The 21,380-nt window shown below is 39.8% G+C and overlaps 1 long non-coding RNA gene across 2 annotated transcripts in view; it reads right to left on the bottom strand.

Annotated features, from left to right (window-relative positions):
• The window catches only part of LOC132483149 (uncharacterized), a 49,464-nt gene extending 32,018 nt beyond the window's left edge, over positions 1-17,446 (bottom strand). The window contains exons 1-4 of one of the 2 annotated variants that reach the window (XR_009531050.1): positions 17,309-17,446; positions 2,708-2,790; positions 2,435-2,579; positions 486-883 (exon numbers count right to left, since the gene is read on the bottom strand). This is a non-coding gene — a long non-coding RNA (uncharacterized LOC132483149). Of the gene's footprint in view, positions 1-485; positions 884-2,434; positions 2,580-2,707; positions 2,791-17,308 lie in introns of those variants that run through there. The other variant, XR_009531051.1, reaches the window with a different exon arrangement.
• Positions 17,447-21,380: the final 3,934 nt, after the last annotated feature.

The following is a 21,380-nucleotide window of genomic DNA, read 5'->3' as shown; positions in this document are numbered from 1 at the left end:
ACTGAAAAATGAACTGGTTCTTTAAAGGTTATTTTAAGATTTGGAGATAGATATCAAAACACAGACCTACTAGAGAATGGACTTGAGGATATGGGGAGGGGGAAGGGTAAGCTGTGACAAAGTGAGAGACTGGCACAGACATATATACACTACCAAATGTAAAATAGATAGCTAGTGGGAAGCAGCTGCATAGCACAGGGAGATCAGCTCGGTGCTTTGTGACCACCTAGAGGGGTGGGATAGGAAGGGTGGGAGGGAGGGAGACACAAGAGGGAAGAGATATGGGAAGATATGTATATGTATAACTGATTCACTTTGTTATAAAGCAGAAACTAACACACCATTGTAAAGCAACTATACTCCAATAAAGATGTTAAAAAAACACAAAAAACATACTGTTTAGAGAGAGAATGAACTGCACTCTAAAAATGGTTAAGATGGTAAATTTTATATGTGTATTTTATCACAGTAAAAAATATTGGAAAAAAAAAAGAGAGAGAATGAAGTTACTGCCTCTGGAAACCAGAATTAGGGGTAATTGTTTTCAAACTAGTGTAGGGGAGAATAATGACATTCTGAGATACGCAAAGACTCAGTTTACCTTTTAGACATATATTTTGGAAAAGTTATTTGACAGTGTACTCTAACAGTTAATGCAGAAAACCAAGAGATAGGAAGACATGCATCTAATAAACAATAAATCCAACCCAGAAGTGAGAGGAAATCCTAGGATGACAGCTATCTATCAGGCCTCTGGGGTACAAAGTAGTCCAATTTGCAACAGGCAGGCAAGAACATCTCCAGGCGAAAAAATGAACTCCATGGAACAGTATGATTGAAAGGATGCAAAATCTTTTTATTATGGTGTAGTCACATTATCCTTCTGTCAATGAAAAAAAAACAAATGGTAGGACTAGAAAGTCTAAGAAAAAGACTGTACAAGAAAGTCATGGTTCCAATATGAAGCAATACTAAGACATGTCACGGTTTGAGGCAACTGGTGGAATATAAATGTACTTGATGATGTACCTACATCTAGAAACATTCTCCTTGGAGAATTCCAGTAATCATGATATTAGACTCATGAAAGAGAAATGTAATCCTAGCACATGACTTGGCACTGCAGTAATAATATTTATTTGGTGATAATAATTTAAATGCTGATTACTGGTTTGGAAACTTTAAAGTAAATCTATGGAGAAAAAATGAAAGTTTTTTTGGTTATAGATGTTAACTACTGAAAAGGTTAAAAAAATAAGACAATAGGGAGAAAAGATGGAGGAAAGGGTAGCGTTACCTATATAAAAGAGAGTAAAATAACGGACTAAAGTTGATGAAACAAAAAGTAGAATTACCGGTATAACATTTATTGATACCAAATTAACTAATAGAAAAATTAATTATAATACAACTAACAAACACTGAAAAGATAAAGGTAGGTGAGACAAAGGAGTAATTTGTGAGCTAGTTGATAGATACTGTCTAGAGTTGAATGTGGAGAACATTTGTTGTATTTTGACTGCCAAGCATCTGATTCTCCCTCCTATGTCTGGTGAATACTTCTCTAAATGCCTACTGCCGTCAATGCTGAAAAGGTCAATACTTGCTTTCCCAGTTTCCTAGGCAGCTAGCACATGGACATGTGGTCTAGGCTCAGTCAATACTGCCTAGGAGCTAGTGACACCAAGAAGCAGAGATGGTGAAGAATCCATTCTTCAGTGGCAGCATGTAGTGACCAGGACAATGCAAGTTGATGCATCCAGGTTCAGTAGTGGCAGTGTGCCCTTACCAGGGGTTTGACTTTGCCTACAGTTCTAGCTGCTAAGTTTCACTTTGTTCCTATTCACATTCAGAGATTAGTTGTCTAGGCTTCTTGGCAATTATGAGTGAGTTATTCAATATCTTTTCAATAAATTCCTTTTCCATTTATATCAGCCAGAGCCAGTTTTCTTTGCTTACAACCAAAAACTCTGATTAGTCCACTGATAAATCAAGAAATAGATGTGTGAGAATATTACTTGAGAAAGAATCAGAAATGCGTATGTCAACAATGGTTAGCATATGGAATTCCTTTAACTTGTAATAAATCTTCCTGAATTCCACTTCCCTTGCTTTGTCTAGAAAATGCCTATTCATCTTCCAATTCTCAATTCAGATATCATTTCCTCTCCAAAGCCTTTCCTTGTCCCCTTAACATGTGCATACCAAGTCATTGCACTCATCTGCATTGTAATGTACTATTAGTTTGTCTTTATTGTCCAGTATCTTAAAAGTTCCTTGGCTGAAGGGACCATGTCATGCTTACCATTATGCCTGGCACATAGTGGGTATTACTCTGTTGAATAAACAGAAGTTATGAAGGAGTTTTAATGAATTTTTTTCTAGATCATCTAACTTATAAATGGAAAGACTGCTAGCAGGGTGATAAACATACCTTCGACACTTGAATCCGTCTGGCTTCCTGAAGATGATGTAGGAGAAGGAAACACATAGTCATCTGAAGAATGAGATGCTGATGATCTATGTCGGGGTTGGTGGTGGTTTTGCTTTTGCTTTTTTTTCCTTTTGTTTGTGTTTACCTTCAAACGATATAAAATGTAACACAATCATACTCTCAAATATTAGCAACAAATGAGTGAGAAACAAAATAATTTATAAAATGCACTTAAAATTACACAAAAGGTCTTAAAGCAAGTAAAATTTCTACCTCCATTTCTGCCGGTCCTGGCATCTTCAGAACCTCTGCATTCTGTGGACTTCTTATCCATGTATAAAACCTGCCTGCCATGTCTGTAAAACAAAAATGTTGACAAATTACTAGAGAATTTAAAAAGGAAAGTGATGTTTTTTGGACAAAAGAAACAGAAATTATGTTTCATATTCTGACTGGAAAGAAGGTAAGGTATTAGCTATCCACAAAATGTTTTTATATTTTTATTAAATAGTAAACTTTTATATACCTAATTTGAGTATCTGTCATCACAAGAAAAATCAAATATGTATTTCCATAACCTTGGTAAAACTCTCATGCAGATTCTACCAAAATAAACACCCTGTTTTAGTTGAACTTTGTTTTATAGTCTGAAAGAACAAGAATTTAGAATTAATGTGGTAGTACTCTTGGATCACATTGGGTCAAACTGGTTTTCTTCATTGATAAAGGCTATAAACTGAATTGTACCCTCCAAAATTCATTTATTGAGGCTCTAACCCCCAATGTGACTATATTTAGAGACAGTGTCCTGAAGTCATATTAAAGTGATATTTAAACAATAAAAATTAATAAATTCATAATAGGAAAAATAAAAGAGTATCCAAGAAGGAAATGTGGTTCAATAAACATCTGAAAACAAGAAAGCAGATGCAAGCGTGTCAACATGAGAAACTAAGAGTAATGTAGTCTGGGGTACTTGAGAAAGACATTACAGTAGGAGTGGTCTGCCTAGCAGAACCTGGAACAGGCACTGTGAGGGAGACTATGGAGGATGGGAATAAGAAGCAGTGTTGAAAATAGGAGGATTATTGAAGATCTGTTTGTACCATGATACAACCCAGTGATTATTCTTAAGCAGAAATTCAAAGGACTCTTTAAAGAAAATGAATGAAACATGGAGGGCTCCAGGGCAGCAAATACAAGTTTTGATGCCTCAGAATAATGCTTTCCTGAGTCTCGTTTTTGGTTGTGTTCCAAGCAAAATAGCCAGCTTCCTGCCAGTCCACCTTCCTTAATAATATTAAACATTACATAAGTGTTTGATATATCCTAGGCATTGTTCTAAGCACTTTACATGCATTACATTTTAATACTTATAACAAAACAATAAAGAACATTATCATTCCATTTTTTTCACATTAGACAGAGTGTTTAAATACTTGCCCAAGATTACATAGCTAGTAAGTGGCAAAGTCTTAAAAGTAAAGCCTGGGGCTTCCCTGGTGGCGCACTGGTTAAGAATCTGCCTGCCAATGCAGGGGACACAGATTCAATCCCTGGTCCGGGAATATCCCACATGCTGCCGAGCAACTAAGCCCATTCACACAACTACTGAGCCTGTGTGCCACAACTACTGAAGCCTGCACCTAGAGAAGCCACCACAAAGAGAAGCAACTGCAATGAGAAGCCTGCTCACTGCAACGAAGGATAGCCCCTGCTCGCTGCAACCAGAGAAAGCCTGCACACAGCAACGAAGATCCAACGCAGCCAAAACCAAATAAGTAGACAGATAACTAAATAGATAAATAAATTTATCTATTTATTTAAAAAAAGTAAAGCCTGAAGTTAACAATCTTCATCCATGTATAAAAAGTTTTGTCATTATTCTTATTCCCTCATTCTTCAGTGTGAATGCACAACCAAAGAGCACCAGATATTTGAAGAAAATCTACAGCATAATAAAACCTGAGATAAACATAGAAACAATCAAGATAAAAAAGAGAACTTTAAAAATTATAATCTGTTCTTTCAGAGAAGTTTAGGAGATACTGAACTCATAAGACAAAAACAGGATGCTGAGAAAGAAGCACTCTCAGAAAATAAGAACATTCTTCTTAGTTAAAAATATTATTCAGAAATAAAATACTTAAAAGAGGGCATTAAAGATAAAATCAGTTTAGAAAAAAAATAAGAATCACAGAGAATAAAATCCAAGAGGCCAAATATATAAACAATAAGAATTTCAGAAAGAAAGAACAGAAAATGGAGGAGAGGAAATAAAAAAATTAAAAATTTCTCAGAGCTAAACAGGAAAAGAACTCTTCAAATTGAAAGAGCCCCTAACTGCTAAAGAAAATCAAAGGAAAAAATTCAGGGACTTCCCTGGTGGTCCAGTGGGTAGACTCCACATTCCCAATGCAGGGGGCCCAGGTTTGATCCCTAGTCAGGGAACTAGATCCTGCATGCATGCTGCAACTGAGAAGTCTGCATGCTGCAACTAAAGATCCCTCATGCCACAATGAAGATCCCATGTGGCTGCAACTAAGACACGGTGCAGCCAAAATAAATAAATAAATATTTAAAAAAAACAACAACCAAACAAAAAAACTCTATACTTAGACACATCATGTAAAATTTTCAAAAGACATTCCCAAATGCTTCCAAAGGGAAAATGGTCACAAGGAAAGATTTAGTATAGCAACAATCTTTTCACCAACATCGAATGTTAGGACATATTGAAAAAGATCTTTGCAGTTCTGGGGAAAAATTATTTTAAACCTAGAATTCTATATTCAGTTAAGTTATCAAGAAATAGGCAGGTAAAATCAAATCATGCAAATATTTGGAAAGTTTATCTCACATGTATATTTTCTGAGAAGTTACTTGAGTATGTGCTCCAGCAAAATAAGAGTGAAAACAAAGAAAGCAGAAGGTGAGGAATACAAAGGTATGGAAAACCCCAGAAGTTCAAAGGAAAAAGTAAAATGAAAAAACTGAATTCAAAGGACTAAAAAGCAATTGGTCCAATTTGGAACAAAATGTTAATGGGTTCTAATGAAAATGTTGTCAATAATTAGTTAATGCTAGCAACATTTTCTAGAAACATGATCCTGGACCTTAAGAGAAATATAATCCAAGCACATTACTAGGACTTTCAGTGAACAATATTTATAAAGTTACAATAATATAAATGTTTTTTAAATTGGTTTCAACTTATAAATTCAACTCTAGAAGACAATATGGACGTTTTAATCATAGTTATAGAATACAAAGTAATTTATCTAATTGCAATGCTAGAAATGTAAAGTTACAGCTGACAGAACATGAAAAGGGAAGGGAGAGAAAAGGTAGAGGGAAAGGTAGGAGTGCTAATAACCTACAAAGTCAAGAGATACTGATAAGACTTGTTGGAACAAGAAATATGTGATTAAATATATTAAGATTATAAGGGTAAAAAATACAGTAAATAAAAACCATCTTAAAACTATCAAATCCAGGGAGAAGGTGGCCAGCAGAAGTGAAGTGTGATACAGGTCCTCATCTATCATAGCAGAAAGTCAGAGGATAACATCTAAATTTGATTAATTGAGAAAGGAAAATATAAGCATATTATTTAGAGATATAATTGTAATCACCAAAGAAACTAAACATAGAAAAGATTTAAAGCATTTGTTTCTGGGGAGCTGGATCTAGAATGCGAAGAAAGCAAGTGGGATGGAGACTGCTTTTTTTTGTTTGTTTTTTAATTATAAATCCTTCCACACTCCTTGATCTTTTAATCATGTGCATTATGCTGCTGAATGTTTCAAAATTTAAAATATATATATATATATTTTAAAGAGTGAGTGGTAAGCAAGGAAATAGAGACAATAAACAACTATATTTTCTGAAAACAGAAAAATGGTATAGTGTTTGGAGGAATTATTGAGATCAAGTGTAGGATTTTAAAAGGTGATTCTAAAGTAATTATGGTGTTTTTTTTTAACTTAAAATTTTCTTTTAAATTTACATACAGAAAAAATTTGTGTGTGTGTGTACATAGTACTATGAGTTTTAGTAGATGCATAGATTATTTAACAACCATTATACAGAACAATTACAATATCCCAAAATACCTTTGCAGTCAGACCCTCTCCTTACCCTTAACCCCTGGCAATCACGATGTGTTCTCTGCCCCTTTAGTTTTGCCTTCCCCAGTTTTGCCTTTCATATTAATATAATCGTATAGTATGTAACCAATTGAGATTGGCTTCCTTTGCTTAAGATAACACTTCTGTGATTCATCCAAGTTATTGCATATACAAATCATTTGTTCCTATTTATTTATTTATTACTTTTTTTTTTCCGGTATGCGGGCCTCTCACTGTTGTCGCCTCTCCCGTTGTGGAGCACAGGCTCCGAACGTGCAGGCTCAGCGGCCATGGCTCACGGGCCCAGCCGCTCCATGGCATGTGGGATCTTCCTGGACCGGGGCACGAACCTGTGTCCCCTGCATCGGCAGGTGGACTCTCAACCACTGCGCCACCAGGGAAGCCCCGTTCCTATTTGTTTTTGAATACTATTCCACTGTATGACTGGACCACAGTGTGGTTCCATTTACCCACTGAAGGGCATTTAGTTTATGTAGTTTCTCTTGTTAAATTTGTTAATATGGTGGATTACACTGATTGATTTTGAAATGTTGAGCCAGCTTTGATTTGGAACATTTTGGAGAATTACAAATAATGATACTATAAATATTTGGGTACAGATTTTTGTGTTCACACAAGTGTCCATTTCTCTAGGATAAACATTTAGATGTGGGATTGCTGGGTTATATGGTAAATGTATACTTAACTTTGTAAGAAACTGCACACCTGTTCTCCAGAGTGGCTGTACAGTAATGTATGAAGGTTCCCATTTCTCCACATCTTTGCTAGAACTTGGTATTTTTTTAAAATAAATTCTAATAGGTCTGTAATGTTTCTTGTCATTTTAATTTGCATTTCCCTAATGATTAATAATATTGAACATTTTTGCATGTGCTTTTTTGTCATCTGTATATCTTCTTTAGTGAAGTGTCTGTTCAACTTTTCCACGTTTTTTATTGAGTTGTTTTGTTTTCTTGTCAGGTTTTGAAAATTCTTTATATATTCTGGATACAAATCCTTTGTTAAGTATGTGGTGTGCAAATATTTTTCTCCCAATATGCCTTGTCTTTCATTCTCTTTGTAGTGTCCTTCATATAGCCATAGATTTTAATTTTTTTATTAATCTTTATTGGAGTACAGTTGCTTTACAATGTTGTGTTAGCTTCTGCTGTACAGCAAAGTTAATCAGCTATATGTATACATATAGCCCCTCTTTTTTGGATTTCCTTCCCATTTAGGTCACCACAGAACGATGAGTACATTTCCCTGTGCTATACAGTAGGTTCTCATTAGTTATCTATTTTATACATGGTAGTGTATATATGTCAATCCCAATCTCCCAATTCATCCCACTTCCCCTTCCCCCCTTGGTATCCATATGTTTGTTCTCTACGTCTGTGTCTCTATTTCCGCTTTGCAAATATGTTCCAGATTTTAATTTTTATGAAGTCCAATTTATCAATTTTTTTTCCTTTATAGATAGTGCTTTTGGTGTTGTATCCAAGAACTCTTTGCCTAATCCAAGGTCACAAAGATTTTCTCCTAGTGTTTTCTCAAGAGTTTTACTCTTACTTTTAGGTCTATGATCCATTTGGGGTTAATTTTATATATGGTGTGAGACGTAGATCAAGGTTCACTTTTCACATATGGATATCCAATTTTTCCAGCACCATGTATTGAAAGGGCTGTCCTTTCTCCATTGAATTACATTTGCACCTCTGTCAAAAATCAATTGGTCACAGGCACACCAAAATTACAACTGTTTACAGATTTGCTGATGAGAAAAACCAGAAGACTAGCAGAAAAGGTCTTCTACAACTAAAGATATAAAGAAGGAACCATAGTGAGATGGGCAGGAGGGTCAGAGACACAGTATAGTCAAGACTCATACCCGCAGGTGGGTGACTCACAAATGGATAGATAATTACAATACAGAGGTTCTCCCCAAGGAGTAAGTGGTCTAAGCCCCACAAGAGGGTCCCCAGACCAGGTGTCCTGCACCAGGAAGATGAGCCCCCAGAAAGTTTGGCTTTGAAGGCCAGCAGGGCTTCCTTTCAAGAGAGCTGGAGGACTGCGGGAAATAGAGATTCCACTCTTAACGGGCGCACACAAAATCTCACTCACTCCGATACCCAGGGCAGAAGCAGTAATTTGAAAGGAGCCTGGGTCAGACCCACCTGCTGATCTTTGAGAGCCTCCCAGAGAGGCAGGAGGCAACTGGAGCTCATCCTGGGGACACAGACACTGGCAGCAGCCCTTTTTGAGAGTTCATCCTACCATGTGGACACTGGTGCTGGCAAGCAACATTTCGGAATCCTCCCTCTAGCCTATTAGTGCCAGGACCTAACCCTGCCCACCAAACTTTCTGCACCAGTATGGGGATGCCTCAGGCCAAGCAACTAGCTGGGTGAAGACGCAGACACAGTGACTAGGAACTAGCCACAGGAACCCTGGTCCTGGCCCTGCCCATCAGTAGGCTGAAATACCAACTCTCTGGAATCCCCAGGGCCCTGCAGCCAGAGACCCCAGAACACAGCTCCATCCACGTGTGGGCCGGGATGAGACCCAGCCTCATCCGTGAGTGTGTGGGCACCAGCCCCAAGATCCTCTGGGCCCCAGCCCTGCCCACCAGTGGGCAGACACCAGCCCTGAACCATCACAGCCCTGCAGCCTGTGGTACCAGGACGCAGCCCACTCACTAGCAAGCCAGCACCAGTTCCTGGACCCTCTAGTCCCTGGATCTAGCTATCAGCAGACCAATACCAGCTCTGGGACAACTTGGGCCCCTTAGCCAGCTGCTCTGGGATCCAGCCCCTTCCATCAGCAGGCTGACACCTGCTCTGGGACCCATAAGGCCCTGTAGCCAGAGACCTGGGAACCTGGCTCTACCAACCAGTGAGCTGGCATTAGCCCTGGGGCCCCCTGGGCCCCAGCCCTGCCCACCAGCAGACCAATACCAGCTTTGGGACACCCCAGACCCTACAGCCAGAACTGTCAGGAACTGGTCCCTCCCACCAGCAGGCCAACACTAGATCCAGCACTCCCAGCCCTGCAAACACCCAAACCAGAACCCGGCCCCACCAGCCAATGGCCAGCAGCCTCCACACAAGGCAGGGCCTGGCAACCAACAGAACCAGGGGCCAGCCACACCTACCATACCACCCACAGTAGTCAGCCCACCACAACTGAAGGACCCATGCAGCCCAAATAGGGGGCACCCCTAGAGCATATAGCTCTGGTAACCAGAGGGACGTGTGCTGCTGGGATGCATGGGAAGTCTCCTACAAAAGGTTAATTCTCCAAAGTCAGGAAACTTAATCAACCCACCAGATACACAGAAATAAAAACAGTAAATCAGGCAAAATGAGGTGACAGAGGAATATGTTAAAAATGAAGGAACAAGATAAAACCCCAGAAGAACTAAGTGAAGACAGGCAATCTACCCAATAGAGAGTTCAAGGTAATGATCGTAAAGATGTTCAAAGAACTCGGGAGAAGATTGGTTGAACAGATTGAAAAGCTAGATGCTTTTAACAGAGTTAGAAAATATAAAGAATAACCAAACAGAAATAATGAATACAATAAATGAAATGAAAAATACGCTAAGAGGGAATCAACAGTAGATTAGATGATACAGAGGAACAGATCAGCCAGCAGAAGACAGAGTAGTGGAAATCACTGCAGCTAAATAGAAAACAGAAAAAAAAAAAGGGGGCTTCCCTGGTGGTGCAGTGGTTGAGAGTCCGCCTGCCGATGCAGGGGACATGGGTTTGTGCCCCGGTCCGGGAGGATCCCATATGCCGCGGAACGGCTGGGCCCGTGAGCCATGGCCGCTGAGCCTGTGCGTCCAGAGCCTGTGCTCCGCAACGGGAGAGGCCACAACAGTGAGAGGCCAGTGTACCGCAAAAAAAAAAAAAAAGAAGTGAGGACAGTTTAAGAAACCTCTGGGATAACGTCAAGAGTACTAACATTTGCATTATAAGTATCCCAGAAGATGAGAGAAAGGGGCTGAGAACATACTTGAAGACATAATAGCTGAAAACTCCCCTAATCTGAGAAAAGAAAACAGACATCCAGGTTCAGGAAGCACAGAGAGTCTCAAAGAGAATCAACCCAAAAAGGACCACACTAAGACATATTGTAATTAAAATGGCAAAAACTAAATACAAAGAGAGAATAAAAGCAGCATGGGAAAAGTAACAAGTTATACACAAGGAAATTCCCATAAGGATACCAGATGACTTTTCAGCAGAAACTCTGCAGGCCAGAAGGGAGTGGCACAATACATTTAAACTGATGGAAAGGAAAAGCCTACAACCAAGAATACTCTGACCAGTAGGCTTTCATTCACATTTGACGGAGAGATCAAAAGCTTTACAGACATGCAAAAACTAAAAGAGTTCAGCACCACCAAACCAGGTTTACAAGAAATGTTAAAGGGACTTCTCTTAAGTGAAAAAGAAAAGGCCTAGAAACATGACAATTAAAGGAAATATCTCATTAGTAAAGGTAGTAAATCAGCCATGTATAAAACTAATAGGAAGGTTAAAAGACAAAGTAGTAAAATCATTTGCAGTAAGTAGTTAAGGGATACACAAAACAAAAAGATGTAAAATATGATGTCAAAAACAGTAAACGTGGGTGGGGGGAGTAAAAATGTAGGGTTGTTAAAATTCATTTGAACTTAGGAGGTCAGCCATCTAAAACAATCATAGATGATAGACAGATAGATGATAGATACATAGGTAGATAGGGTAGACAGAGATCGATTGCTATGTAAATTGTGGGGAACATAGTCAATAACTATGTAATATTTCTGTATGGTGACATATTATAACTAGACTTATTGTGGTGATTTTAAAATGTACAGAAATACCAAATCACTATGCTGTGTAACAGGAACTAATGTAGTGTTATAGGTCAATTATTCTTCAAAACCAAATAAATTCTTAGAAAAAGAGATCTGATTTCTGGTTACCAGAGGTGGGAGTAGGGGGAGGGGGAATTTGATAAAGGTGGCCAGAAGGTACAAACTTCCAATTATAAGATAAATAAGTACTAGGGTATAATATACAACATGATAAACATAATTAACACCACTGTATGTTATACATGAAAGTTGTTACCAGAGTAAATCCCAAACTCTCATCACAGAAAAGAACTTTTTTCTATATTTTAAAATTTTGTGTCTATATGAAATGATGGATGGTCACTAAACTTACTGCGATAATCATTTCATGATGTATGTAAGCCAAATCATTATGCTGTATACCTTAAATTTACACAGTGCTGTATATCAATTATATCTCAGTACAACTGGAAGAAAAAAAGAGAGAGACCCCATAGATCTCCCTAACCCCTTCCACCAGTAAGGAACACAGTGAGAAGTCAGTTGTCAGTCACGTGCAACCAGGAAGAGGGTCTTACCATAATCCATCCATGATGGCACCCTGCTCTCAGACTTCTAGCCCCTAGACTGTCAGAAATAAATGTTAATTATTTAAGAAAAATATCAATTGGTCATATTTGTGTGGGTCTATTTCTGGATTCTATTCTGTTCCATTGGTCTATGTGTCTATGCTTTCACCAATACCACACTGTCTTCATTACTGTAGATTTATAGTAGTCTTAAAATCAGATTGTTTGAATTCTTTAACTTTGTTATTCATTTGCAAAATTGTTTTTGCTATTCTGGTTCTTTTACCTTTCCTTACAACTTATTTTTTTTTAATTTTTAAATTTTATTTATTTTTTTGGCTGTATTGGGTCTTCTTTGCTGTGCCCGGGCTTTCTCTAGTTGCAGAGAGCAGGGTCTACTCTGTGTTGCGGTGCGCGGGCTTCTCATTGCAGTGGCTTCTCTTGTTGCGGAGCATGGGCTTCAGGTGCTCGGGCTTCAGGAGTTGTGGCACACAGGCTTAGCTGCTCTGCAGCATGTGGGGTTTTCCCAGACCAGGGATCGAGCCAGTGTTCCCTGCATTGGCAGGCAGATTCTTAACCACTGCACCACCAGGGAAGTCCCCTCCTTATAACTTTAGAATCAACTATATCTACAAAAATTCTGCTGGGTTTTTTTTTATTGCAATTGCATTAAATGCATGTATCAATTTAAGGAGAATTGACATCTTAATTATACTGATTCTTTTAATCCATGAACACAGTATGAATGTTCTTTGATTTCTTTCAACAGTGTTTTATAGTTTTCAGCATATAGATCCTGCACATGTTTTGTTAGGTTTAGACAGTACCTAACTATTACACTTGTGGGGGAGGGAAGCAGGTCAGTTTCCAGTTGTTTACTGCTACTGTAGAAATATGATTTTTGTATGTTAACCCTTTAGTCTGCAACCTCCTAAATTCACTTATTAGCACTAAGAGTTTTATAGATTTCTTGAGATTTACTAGACAATTATGTCACCTGAAAATAGGGATAATTTTATTCCTTCCTTTCCAATCAAAATGCCTTTTATTTATTTTTCTTCCTTACTGCAATTGTTAGGACTTCTAGTGAAATATGAAATAGTAGTGAAAACATAATCTTTGTGTGGTTCCTAATCTTGGGGGTTGGAGACATTCAGTCTTCTACCATTTAGTATGATGTTAGCTCTAGGTGTTGTAGATGCCTTTTATCAGATTCCCTGTTACTCCTAGTTCACTGAGTTGTTTTGTTTTGTTTTGTATTAAACATTGATATGAAGACAGCTACATCCTTTCTGAAACTTAATGTACACATTCCATTTGTTTGCTCTCTGTAAAAGTGAAATTTTTTTTTTTTTTTTTTGCGGTACGCTGGCCTCTCACTGTTGTGGCCTCTCCCTTTGCGGAGCACAGGCTCCGGATGCGCAGGCTCAGCGACCATGGCTCATGGGCCCAGTCGCTCCGCAGCACGTGGGATCTTCCCAGACCGGGGCACGAACCCGTGTCCCCTGCATCAGCAGGCGGACTCCCAACCACTGCGCCACCAGGGAAGCCCAAAGTGCAAAATTTTTTAAGATAGAAAAGCATAAATAGTGAGTGCCATCTCTTGGAGAGACTACCAAGACCACATCAAATGGTACTTTCCATCCTCACTCTTCACCATCTCTGCCATTTCAGCAATGTAGTTTCTCTGACGGGGAGCAAGCAAGACTACTTGCTCACCAAGTCCAAATCAGGCCAGGCAAAGCTCGGCTAGTCAGAACTCCACTCACTGAGTCCTCTTATGAAGCAAGTCACACCAGCTAGTGCTCTGGGTCACAGATGGAGGACATTTCTACAGCTATTAAAGAACCAATGACCTCTATCTGGATAAGACTCTGGGGCTCAAAGTATGATTTTTCTCATCTTGGTTGAACTGAAAAAAATATGCCTTTTTTTTTTTTTCTTAAGGAATACAGGTGAACCTGTCAGGTTCATGGTACTGAATTTTGTCAGTTGGTTTTTTGTTTTGTTTTGTCTTGAATCTATTAATAGGATCAAGTAGTTTTTCTTGTTTAGTCTGTTAATATGGTGGATTACACTAATTGATTTCAAATGTTGAGCAAGCCTTGAACTCCTGGGATAAATGAAGCTCAGTCAAAAGTATTTTTCTTTTTACATGTAGCTGAATTCAATTTGCTAATTTTTTTTGAGGATTTTTGCATCTTTGCTCATGAGGGATATTGATTTGGTTTTCTTTTTGTGCTGTTTTTATCTGGTTTTGGTATCAGGTAATGCTGGCTTCATAAAATGAGTGGGGAAGTTTTCCTTCCTCTTCTATCTTCTGGAAATGCTTGTGTAAAATGGCTATTATTTTGTTCTTAAATGTTTGGTAAAACTCGCCAGTGAAACTATACGGATCTGGAGCTTCCTTTTTTTTTTTTTTTTTTTTTAAGGTTTTTAAATACCAATTCAGTTTCTTTAATAGTTATACAGCTATTCATGGGGCTTCCCTGGTGGCACAGTTGTTGAGAGTCTGCCTGCCGATGCAGGGGACGCGGGTTTGTGCCCTGGTCCGGGAAGATCCCACGTGCCGCGGAGCGGCTGGGCCCGTGAGCCATGGCCGCTGAGCCTGCGCGTCCGGAGCCTGTGCTCCACAACGGGAGAGGCCACAGCGGTGAGAGGCCCGCGAACCGCAAAAAAAAAAAAAAAATAGTTATACAGCTATTCAGCCTGTCTATTTCTTCTCGAGTGAGTTTTGGTAGTTTTGATATTGGTCCATTTCATTTGAGTGTTGAATTTATGAGTATAGTGTTGTGTGTAGAATTCCCTCATTATGCTTTTTGGTGTCCATCATCAGTAGTGATATCTCCTCTTAGAGCATGTATGTTATAGGAATGACCTAGTATAATAAAAAACTGAAGACAAAGAAGAGAAAGGATGTATCTGCAGCTGTACAGACCTCAAACCTTGTTATTACTGACTCTTTCCTGTCTTTACCCAATTCCATATCCAGTCAGATACCAACTCCTCTTGATTTGTCTTTGCCAATATTTCTTGCAATTTCCCCCATTCCTTTACTGCTTGGCACTGTCCTTAAATACCTCTGAATTATCTACATTATTCTACCTGCCACCTTAGTGGTCTTACCTAGTCTTACCTAGTCTTACTGCCTTTCTCCACTTTAATTCATCCTTCATGCTGCTGCCAGACTTATCTTCTTAAACCTCCAATGGTTCCACACTGCCTATAAGATAAACGCCCTCCACAGCTGGCTTAGCCTTGCCTTTTGAACTGCAGTTCATTTTATCTCCCTAAATCAGGGTTTTTTAACACGTAGGCTTTGGAGGGAAGAGGTGGGTCATGAATCTCCTAAAAATTGAGTATAAAATGATGTATAAATGTGAAATTTATTTCCAGAGCAAGGTCTACAGCCATTATCAGATGTTCAGAGTGCTAAGAGAAATCTTCAAACTAATCCCCATCTCTACTATAATGTATCAAGAACACACTATATAGCCTCTCCAACAGTTCCCACTTCAGTACAAAGTGAACAATCATTTCTCTGAGTTTAGATTCACACACTTTTAATAATCTCCCCTAACCATAACATTTTACAGATGAGGAAAGAAGTCTAGCACTTAAACTCTTTTGTCCAAAGTTACTTCTGTAGAATTTGTTTTCTGTGCAAATGAGTTAGTGTTTATCTGCTATTTTCTTGGACTTTTTATGAATAAATGTCATATGTTTCCTTGAGGTCAGGAACTAAACCTCAAGAGTTCTTTGAAACTGCAATTATCTTTATTATCTCACAAAAACTAGCTGCTCAAATGTTTGCTGAGAACAGTGGTCATGATAATGATAGTCATACTGAGGCAGGGGAGAAAGGCTGATTAATGAGTACATACTGGGTTAAGAGTACATTTTAAAGTAAGGAGGCATAAGCACACATTGGGGATGCAAAATATTACTAAGCTCAGAGCTTACATGCCTGAAAAAATGGAACACTCAAGGGTCTGAGTGAGAAGAAGCTCTGAAAAAGTTCTTAGAGGTCAAATTTCCATAAGCAGGAATCTTCTAGACCAGGGGTCCCCAAACCAGTACTGGTCCGTGGCCTGTTAGGAACCAGGCCGCACAGCAGGAAGTGAGCAGCAGAGGGCAAAGAAGCTTAATCTGTATTTACAGCCGCTCCCCATCGCTCGCATTACCGCCTGAGCTCCGCCTCCTGTCAGATCAGCAGGGCATTAGATTCTCATAGGAGGGCGAACCCTACTGTGAGCTGCGCACGCGAGCAATCTAGGTTGCACGCTCTTTATGAGAATCTAATGCCTGAAGAGCTGAGGTGGAGCTGAGGCCGTCCCATCGCCCCCAGATGGGACCTCTAGTTGCAGGAAAACAAGCTCAGGGCTCCCACTGATTCTGCATTATGGTGAGTTGTACAATTATTTCATTATATATTACAATATGATAATAATAGAAATAAAGTGCAGTAAATGTAATGCGCTTGAGTCATCCCGAAACCATCCCCCACCCCATCCCCGGTCCTTGGAAAAACTGTCTTCCACAAAACCGGTCCCAGGTGCCAAAATGGTTGGGGACCGCTGTTCTAGTCGGCATTCAGAAAAAAAATTCCTCAGGAGAAGCAACGAAAAGGGGGATGCAAAGGATTGGGGAAGGATGAAGGGGTGACTGCACCAGCTTTGGAGCGAGCTACAGAATGGATTCAAATTTCAACTCCATCCCACGCAAACTACGTCACCTCCAGCAAATTAACTTTTCTGTGCCTCAGTTTCCTCATTTGTATCTACTTAAGGATTGTTGCGATGATTAAATAAAAGAATGCGTGTCATTTACGTCAGGGTCCTACTCTTAACGCATTTTTTCCTTAACTGCTGCAATTATTTAATGAGAAAAGGGTTTTTAGAGGGGAAGAGGGGCGCCGCGCTGAGAGGGCTGGTCCTTAACCTATTTTCGTTAGAAGATGAAAGATTCTGAAGCAGAAAGCAAGTGTATATCCCCGAGGCAGGTGGGGAAGAAGTGACTGTGGGAGCATTACCATGGTGTGTAACTGCGGGGCCGTCACTATGGCAGGACGAGGAAGGGCTGAGACGAATGTCAGACCAAGAACACACCCTCCAGTGTGCAGATGAGAGGTCGGCGCCCTCTCAACGAAGCTCATGAGAAAGGACACATCTTCTGGGGAAACCTCGAGCGCTGGGAGTGGTAGCGGACAGAACTGGAGTCACCCGGACGCCAGGGAGGGACTTCATAGGGGGGTTAGGGGAGGAGGGGAAGAAAATGCCGGCGCGGCCTCTTTCTAGCCGCAGCTCCGACTGGGACCGTCACTTACTGGAAACTGCGAGGGAAACGACCTTTCTGGGAGGGCTCAGCAGCCCCGGCCCGCAGGTGCTGAGGAACCAGGTCGGCCAGCGCCGCGCAGCCTGACGCCCGTCCCTGCCCTGGAGCACCAGGTGGGTCCCGCGGAGCCTCGGGGCGCGTACGCGTCAGCCGACCGGAAACGCCCGGGCCGCGACACGAGGTGGGCGGAGCCGACGTGGTTCTTCCGGCCGCGCGGTTTTCCGCGGGGGATGCGGGTAGCGGGGTGGCTTCCAGTCACGGTTTCACTCTTCGCAGAGCGCTTCCACACACATCACGAACCTGAAACCAGGGCCAGATTCTGTAACAGATTGTCACCAAATGGCAGCGTTTTCCCGCAACGTGTTTGAGATTCCATTGCAAATTCTGTAATAGATGTTGCCAAATGGCAAAGTTTTCGGTAGACTAATTTGCCCAGATTTGATACTTGTGCAATATGGAGACTTACCATTGAGCAAGGTGGTTATTTCTCCGTGAATTCAAGTGTTCCCTTGTTATTCAGGTGAAGGCTTGCAGTTTTCTTGGTGTTTTGCAACATTTCCTTTTAGGTTTTTCCCTAGCGGTTTGGCTGCTGTTCTCGTTTGTTTGCTCTTCCTAGTGGACTATTATTATACCCCAGGATAATTTGGTTTTTTGGTATATTGATCTATGTGGTCACCTCGCTGAACCTCTGTATTCTTAATAATTCTCTTGGATTTTGTAGGTGAGCATTTATGTGTAAATAACAATTTGGGCTTTTTCCTGGAATCCAGTACAGGGCTGTATAGTAGCCTCAAGTGTACTTTATTTTTTCCAGAAATTATTGGGATTGCATCCTACGTTTTGCTTATAATGTTTTCTAAAGGTTTGTGGTAGATACCTCTAAAAAATTAAGGCATTTGGTTATTTTCCTAGATTGTCAAGTTGTTTGTTTCTTAAAATCAGAAATGGGTATTGAGAGTTACCAAATACTTTCAGTATTAGTTTTAGAGATGATCATACAGCTTTTCTCCATTACTCTACAATAATAGAACTACAGTAATAGATTTTCTAATGTTGAGCCATCCTTAAAATCCTAGTATGTGTTCTTCCATTACATTGCTGGATGCAATTTGCTGTGTATTTAATTTAGGATTTTTGTTTCTATATTCATAAGTGAGATTGGCCTATGGTTTTCTTTAGTTGTCTAGTTTTGATATCAGTTTCTGCTAGGTCTCAAAATGAATCAGTCAGGTTAACTTTTTATATGACCTGGAATAGACATAGCATGTGAATGATTTGTTACTTACGTTTTGAAGAACTCATCTTTAAAGCCATATGGAAGTGGTGCCTTTTAAGGGATAAATTTTTTTTTCCTGGAAAAGTATCCGTTACATCTACATTTTCAAATTTAGTATAAAATTGTCCGTGGTATTATTAACATTTTTTGATCTCATATTGTTCGTAATTCATTCTTACATATTTTATTGGAGTCTTTTTTTCTTCATCAGATTTATTGAACCAATTTTTGATTTTATTAATAACCTCTATCTTAGAAGTTTTTTCTCTTTCATTAATGTATGCCTTCATTAAGTTCTTCCTTCTTATTTCTTTGGTTTATTCTGTTCTTTCTGTAGAATCTTGAGTTGAAAGCTTATTTTCTTTAAAATGTTTAATATGAAATATTACAAACATGTATAAAGTTACAGGGTATAATATAATGAACACTTACATACCAGCCACCTAACTACTGCGTTTTAGCATTTTTCGCATATTTCCTTCAGATTTTAGTATTACCTATTCAGTTAGAGCCCCCTGTGAACCCTTCTGCAATCTCATTCTCCCTTTCTTCTTCCCCAAAGGTAACTTCCGGGCTTCCCTGGTGGTGCGGTGGTTGAGAGTCCGCCTGCCGATGCAGGGGACACGGGTTTGTGCCCCGGTCCGGGAAGATCCCACATGCCGCAGAGCGGCTAGGCCCGTGAGCCGTGGCCACTGAGCCTGCGCATCCGGAGCTCGTGCTCCGCAACGGGAGAGGCCACAACACTGAGAGGCTCGCGTACCGGAAAAAAAAAAAAAAAAAAAAAAAGGTAACTCCTTCCCTGGATGTGTTATCTGTCATTCTCATGAAAGCTTTTATACATGCTATATATAGCTATGTAAGTAACATATAGTATTGTCTCATGTGTTTTTTAAACCTAACATAAATTATACCATTGTGTAACTTTGTTTTGTCACCAAAATTATATTTGTGAAAGTTACCCATGTTGATTCATGTAGTTCTAGTTTTTTCATCTTAAGTGCTGAATAGTATTCCATTGTATGACTATAAAGCAATTTATCCATTCTCCTTTTGCTAGTAATTTAATGATTACTGATTTTTGCCATTATGGTACGAGTTAATTCTTATACACATCTTATTGGGCACATGGCAAGAATTTTTGGTTATATGTCTGGAAATGGAATTGCAAGGTGGAAGGGTTTGCACAATTCAGCTTTATTTGATATTGCCAAATTGTTCTCCAGAGCTGGTACCAATTTACCCTTCCACCAGCAATGTGGGAGAGTTTCCGTTGCTTCACATCCATGCGGTGCCTTGTTTGTTTGGGGTTCCCCCCACCAAGGTTTTTGCTATTATAGACAGTGCTGGCGGTAAACTCTCTTGTATGTGTTTTCTGGTACACTTGTGCAAGAGTGTCTCTGAATATATACCTAGTAAAGGAGTTGTTAGCTCTGCTTTTAGATTAATATTTAAAAGTATATACATGTGTCCCCCATATTTGAGGTATTTCCTCTTTTAATAGTAAAATTGCAGTCATTCTTATTTATGTTTAATAAATTTGGGTTTGGGTTTAATTCTAACTTGTTTTTTTCTATGTATCATGCTCCCTGTTGTTGTCTTCTCTTTTCTGTCTTTGGTTTGATAAAGTTTCTTTTTCCAATTTTTTTTCTCTAGTGGTTTGGAAGTTATACATTCGGTCTTTATTCCAGTGGTTACTCTTATTATATAGTAACTCATTTAAATTATATTTTTATAGAAGCATGTAGAGTTAATCAGTACCCATATGAGGCAGTCTTGCATAGTAAGAGTGGAGCCTCTGAAGCCAGCCTGCCTGGATTCAGATCCTGGCTTTACCACTTATTAGCTGCATAACCTAGAGCTTATTACATAACCTCTCTGTGTCCGTTGCCTCTCTGTAAACATGGATAAAATAGCATATACCCCATAAGATTGCTGCAAGGATTCGCATGTTTGTTTGTTTGTTTTAAAATTAATTAATTTTTATTTTTGGCTGCATTGGGTCTTCGTTGCTGCGTGTGGGCTTTCCTAGTTGCGGTGAGCAGGGGCTACTCTTCGTTGCGGTGCATGGTCTTCTCATTGTGGTGGCTTCTCTTGTTGCGAAGCATGGGCTCTAGGTGCACAGGCTTCAGTAGTTGTGGCACGTGGGCTCAGTAGTTGTGGCACGCGGGCTTAGTTGCTCTGCGGCATGTGGGATCTTCCTGGACCAGGGCTCGAACCCGTGTCCCCTGCATTGGCAGGCGGATTCTTAACCACTGTGCCACCAGGAAAGCCCTCGCGTGTTAATATACCTTGGGTGTGTAGAATTCTTAGGACAGTGCCTAGCACATAACACATAGCTCTCTCCAATCACCAGTTTTTTTCCATCTGTGAAATGGGCATCACACCTGCCTAGCAGATTTGTTACAAAGATTCAGTGCATTAGTGTTCATATACAATTCAGTTTAATACACTGAGCATCTTTTGAATTAGACATGGTTTTTGGCTTCGAGGAGTTTGTGATCTAGTAAGGACACAGACCTGTGAACAACTGCAGGATGGTGTAAACTTAATACTCTCCCCATGTCCTCTCTTGTCCCCTTCTTATCTATGCGTGACATAGAGCAGTTTTTTAGAACACGTCAGTCAGGTCATGCAATCCCCTGCCCACGTCAGGTCAACTTTCATTTCACTTCACATAAATCACAAACTCCTCAGCATGACTTCAGCACTAGATTCTGGGCCCTGCCTTCTCTTCTAACCTTATCTAGTGCCACCATCCCCTCTTCTAATGGACTCCCACCACACTTGC

The sequence above is a fragment of the Mesoplodon densirostris genome, chromosome 2, assembly GCF_025265405.1.
Source record: "Mesoplodon densirostris isolate mMesDen1 chromosome 2, mMesDen1 primary haplotype, whole genome shotgun sequence".
In the NCBI taxonomy this organism is placed as follows: domain Eukaryota; kingdom Metazoa; phylum Chordata; class Mammalia; order Artiodactyla; family Ziphiidae; genus Mesoplodon; species Mesoplodon densirostris.
This window is presented reverse-complemented; position numbering and strand designations above follow the sequence as displayed.